The 5441-nt window shown below is 39.4% G+C and overlaps 1 pseudogene; it reads left to right on the top strand.

Annotated features, from left to right (window-relative positions):
- The first annotated feature begins 371 nt into the window (after nt 1–371).
- Nucleotides 372–2992, top strand: LOC137756357 (importin subunit beta-1-like; annotated as a pseudogene).
- The last annotated feature ends 2449 nt before the right edge of the window (nt 2993–5441 follow it).

Raw genomic sequence — 5441 nt, 5'->3', positions numbered from 1 at the left:
GTTTTCCCTCCCTTTTGGCTTCTGTTCACTCCCTGCCTCCTTTTCTCCTTTCTCTCCTCGCCAACCAAGCTCTAGTCATGTTCTGAACTGCCTCTAAGTTTTCTCCACCACCTCCACCAGAGGAGCAGCTGCCATTGCTAACAGCAAAGAAGGAAAGTGGGAGGGAGGGAGTGGAAAGGAAAAGATGATGGAGCATTATAAAGAAGGAACAGATGAACGAACTTGTGGTGACTCTGACCCCCTTCAAACCCTCCAGAGCCACGCAACTCCCAACCCCTATCTCCAGTCAGAGCTGTCACCTGAGAAGCAAGCATCGCCTGAAGAGAAGCAACTGCCATCACCTTTACTTTGGAGCTGATTGCAGCATTGAGATAACTGTGTCTCTACCTCTGCTTGAACTAGAAACTATGTAGAAGTTCCTGGAGTGTGCGGTGGTGAAACTTGCCAAAGGTCCTTCTGGAACTGTCCAGAGCGCCAGAAAATTCAGGAAACAGCCAGATTGGCAGGGTTGCAGCTGGTCTACTGATCAAGAACTCTTTGCCTTCTGAGGATCCAAACATCAAGGCACAACAGCAGCAGAATGGCTTCCCATTGATGTTAATGTTTGACTGAGAAGCCAAGAACTATTTTGCAGACTTTAGGCACAGAAACCTACTAGTTTAGTTCTTCCTCACAACGATGGCTGAAATTGTTTGTATAGAGAACCCAGTAAACCAGTGGTCAGTATTCCTTCTTCAGCTGGTAGACAATGTCACAAACTCCAACAGCACAGAGCACATGAAAGAGTAGACATTGGATGCAATTTGTTACGTCTGCCAAGATATTCAAACAGAGTAGCTACAAGTTCCATCCAATGAGATTCTGACTGCCATAATCCTGGGAAAGAGGAAGGAAGATCCTAATAGTAATGTGAAGTTAGTGGCTACTAAGGCACTCCTGGAGTATTGGAGTTCATCAAAGCAAGCTTTGACAAAGAATCTGAAAGACAATTTCTTTTCCAGATAGTCTATGAAGCAGCCTGTTATCAAGATAATAAGGTATTAGTGACTACATTACAGAATCTGGTGAAGAAAATGCCCCTGTATTATCAATATGTGGAGACACATATGAGCCCTGCTCTTTTTGTGATCACAGTTGAAATAACACAGTGACTTTGATGAAATGGCCCTGTAAGGAATAAAGTTCTGGTCCAATGTCTGTGATGACAAAATAGATTTGGTCATTGAAGCTATAGATTTGGTCATTGAAGCTAAAGAGACAGCAGAACAAAGAAGGTCCCAGGGCACACAGCAAGATCTATGCCAAGGAAACACTACAATTGAGGTTCCAATTCTCACACAGACACTAACAAAAGATGATGAAAATGATGATTCTCCTGGCCACCTGATGTGAAGATGACATTGTCCCACCTGTCCTTCCCTCTTGTAAAGAACAGATCAAGAACCCTGATTAGTTCTTGGAACCCTGACAACCTTGTGATGACTTTTGCCTCTATCTTGGAAGAAGAGAAATCCAATAAGCTCAAAATCCTAGTTATACAGGCAATGCCTAGCTTAATATAATTAATCGAAGACCCCTGTGTAAATTGTTTGGTATATTAGTATATAGACTGGGGGCAAATTTTGCAAGTTGCTCCATGAAGCTGCCATAAGTGATGTTTACTCGGTTCCCTTGTTACAATGTCTGAGAGAAAGCCTGAGTACTGAACCCAGAATGGCATCAAATGTGTGCTGAGTTTTTTCCAATCTAGCTGAAGCTGTTTATGAAAGTTTGTAAGTGATGATCAGGAAGAAACAGCTACTTACTGCTTATCCTCATATTTCAGAATCTCCTAGAGATCACAGACAGTCCTGATGGCCACCAGAATAACCTGAGAAGTGCTTCATATGAAGCTTTGATGAAAATTGCAAAAAGTAGTACCAAGTGCTATTACCCTTCAGTTCAAAAATTGACGCTGACAACTCTAACTGCAAAAAGTGTATCAATAGAGATAAAGTCACATATAAAAACACTTCTGGGGCTTCCCTAGTGGCGCAGTAGTTGAGAGTCTGCCTGCCAATGCAGGGGACACGGGCTCGAGCCCTGGTCTGGGAAGATCCCACATGCCGCGGAGCAACTAGGCCCGTGAGCCACAGTTACTGAGCCTGCGCGTCTGGAGCCTGTGCTCCGCAAGAAGAGAGGCCACGACAGTGAGAGGCCCGCGCACCGCGATGAAGAGTGGCCCCCGCTTGCCACAACCGGAGAAAGCCCTCGCACAGAAACGAAGGCCCAACACAGCCATAAATAAATAAATAAATACTTAAAAAAAAAAAAAAAAACACTTTTGATAAGATCCAATTCAATGACCTTCAGTCTTTACTCCACATAACTCTTCAAAATGTTCTCTGAAAACTTCAGCATCAAGATGAGATGACGGTCTCCCTGTTAAGGATTTTCCAAAGCACAGTTGGATATGGGGGATGCAAGAGGGTGATCCGATAGCAGTTAGCACATCAGAGGAAACGTTGGTTGCTAAATTCCTAAAGTATATAAAGGCCTCTAAGTTCTCCTGAGTATGGGTATTTTATTGAAAACTTATACTGAGTGCAAGGTTTTATTGGAGACTGTAAGATACGTGGAAGACTTATGTCACACCTTGAAATCCAGTATCTTACTGTTTGTTGACAGAGAACTTGGGAAATGAGAATGTCCATAGGTCTGTGAAGCCACAGATTCTGTAAGTGTTTAATGATATTGCCTTTGTTATTGGTGGAGAGTTTAACAAATACCTAGAGGTAGTATTGAGCACACTTCTGCAAACCTACCAATCTCAGGTGAATAAATCAAAGTGTGACACGGTGGATTATCTGAATGAGCTAAGGGAAGACCGCTTGGAAGCCTATTCTGTCGTTGTCAAGGATCAAAGGAACAAGGATCTAAGGGTGATGCATGCTCAGATGTACTGCTGATGCAACCAAGAGTAGAGTTTATCTTTCTTTGTCCACAATGCTAGACTTGAGAATCATCCAAAGAGTATTAGGTACTGGTGCTGCTGAGCCAATAAGGAACTTATTTACGACATTTGGGAAGAATGTACTGAAATTAGTAGCAGTTGGCTGATGATTCTTGAAGTGTTAACTAAGGAACAGAGATTCAAAACTAGCAAAACAAAACCCTGTTCGATGGACAGCAAAATAACTGAGGAAACTGAAGAATCAAGGTCGATCTGTAGCCATTGGGATGAAACCCAAGACCATCACTAGAAATCTGCAGTCTTTTGAAAAACCTAGAAGTAAGGGGTGTGCACAGATGCTGAAAACACACCACATTGAAAATCCTACCACAGGAGGGGCAGCTATTAGCAGCAGGACTGTTGGTTAGCTATGTAAACACTGACTTCAGAGAAAACCATTCTAATGTCTACTCCAGGAGCCATTTTGGATAAGAGAAACATAATGGGTTTACTTAATTGGAGGAGGGGGATGAGGAGGAAGGGAGAAAGAGGAGGGGAAAGGGGAAGGGCAAAGAGAAGGAGAAGAAATGGAAGTTATTTCTTCCCAAGGAATGCTACAATTTGGTTTTTGGTATTTCAGGTGGTGCTGAGTGGAATGACTGATTTTTCCAGAGGGGAGAGATTGTACTTCATCATAAAAAGCAGCTTGAACCTATGCTACTGATGATGATAATGGTGGAGCCTGGGTTTGTGTACCTTTGTCACCCAGCACTGTAAACAATCAGGCTAAAAGGAGGTGAGGAATACTATATAATCTGAGTGTGGCTGAATGAAGCTATATCCACATTCTCAACTTCAAGTCATTAAAGTTTATCTTTTTCCTTAAAAAAAAGTGGGATAAGGGGGTGCTAAATATTGCATTTCGTAAAACTAACTGAAGTTCTGTCTACTGATGGACCACAGGAGATGGAAAAGAAAAAGAAAAGGAAAAGAAAAAAAGAAAGACACTTTTTAGCTTTTTGGTTGTTTGTTTTAAGTTATTATCATTATTTTAAGGAAAACACTAACAAATGGTCAGAATAAATATCTAAACTTCCAAGACAAAAACTAAATAAAACAAAATTTTTTTTTAAAACCCACAACCTAAAGAAACCAAAATGTAAATGGTTGAAAGTGGCAGCACAAAGAGAAAGCTCCCTCTTGACACTTTATATTGGCAGTCCTGATACCCACCCCCTCCATAAGAAATGATGCCAAGGAGTTCACCAAAAAATTTACAATAAAAATAAATACATAAAAATACAGCAAACTTTAAGTAAATATTTTGGTCTATAAAATGAGAATAAATTTAATGATTAAACAAAATCTAATAAATTAGCCATTAGAAAATTGACTTTCTATTCTCTTTTATCTGTTTGTCTCCAATGTAGTATTGTTTCCTTGCTATACTTTAAAACCAACTAACCACGGAAACAACCAAAAATATATGCATAAATGATGTGTGTGGGTATAATTACACATCTCATGATGAAAACAACACTTATGAAAGGTTTCATTTTTCCACTGCAGTTAAATATTAATATAATAATCTCAAACCCTCCACAGGAAAAACAAATAAATTTCAGGGAAAATACAAATTTATCCATTTCCTAAAGAAGAGGGGGAAAAAGCAATCTTGTCTCCTTCATGTAGATCTGTGCTAAAATTGAACCTCATCTAACAGTCCTTTATAATTACATTCAGCTAACAATACTGTGTGTTAAAATACTCCCAAAGTATATTTGATGGGCCCATGCACCCATTCCAAGCCTGATGATTCCAAACTGATCCATTTTTTCACAAAGCAAAAAGGTGAACAGGTTAGTTTAAATCAAGCCAAATACTGATAAGCAAATCTCTTGTGATGGGCAGGCCTCAAAAGCTTGTTGAAGGCTGGTTCAACTAAGCATTGATTAAGAGTTTGGATGCTTATCTGATGCTTATCCAAACTTATCTGAAATTGAACATCTTTGTTCTAAAAAAACAGGCCAAAAATCTGACACTGATTTTGATGTATTGGTTCATAATAGGTCACAAGTATCAAAAGAACAGTCTAACTAGGAAGCGGAGATATGGCTGGAAATAAAAGTAGAGGGATTAGAAATGAAAACTGTCAGAACTTTGAAAATGTGTGGGGGCAAGGAGTCTCAGTGAAGTGGGAGAACATATATAAATAGCAGATGAAACAATGGTGAAGGAAGAAGTTTGGTTTATTTGTTTGAAAACAAAATAGAAATTTGTCTCAGTGTTGTTGTTTATTTTTTAACCATGAGTTAATCTATTTTGAAATTTCATATAACATTGAAAGAGAGTATGAGGTTTTTTTGTTCATCAAAAAAAAACAGAGAAGACTTCCTCTTCTGGAAAAACAGAAGATATGTATTTTTCCCTATTCTTCCTCCTAAATACAACTAGTAAATCTTGGAAATTACATGTAAAATAAACATAAGAAGACTCTGAAAGGTGGAGA

Source organism: Eschrichtius robustus, chromosome X, assembly GCF_028021215.1.
Source record: "Eschrichtius robustus isolate mEscRob2 chromosome X, mEscRob2.pri, whole genome shotgun sequence".
NCBI lineage: Eukaryota > Metazoa > Chordata > Mammalia > Artiodactyla > Eschrichtiidae > Eschrichtius > Eschrichtius robustus.
Note: the sequence above shows the minus strand (reverse complement) of the source record. Positions and strands in the feature narration are given on the sequence as shown.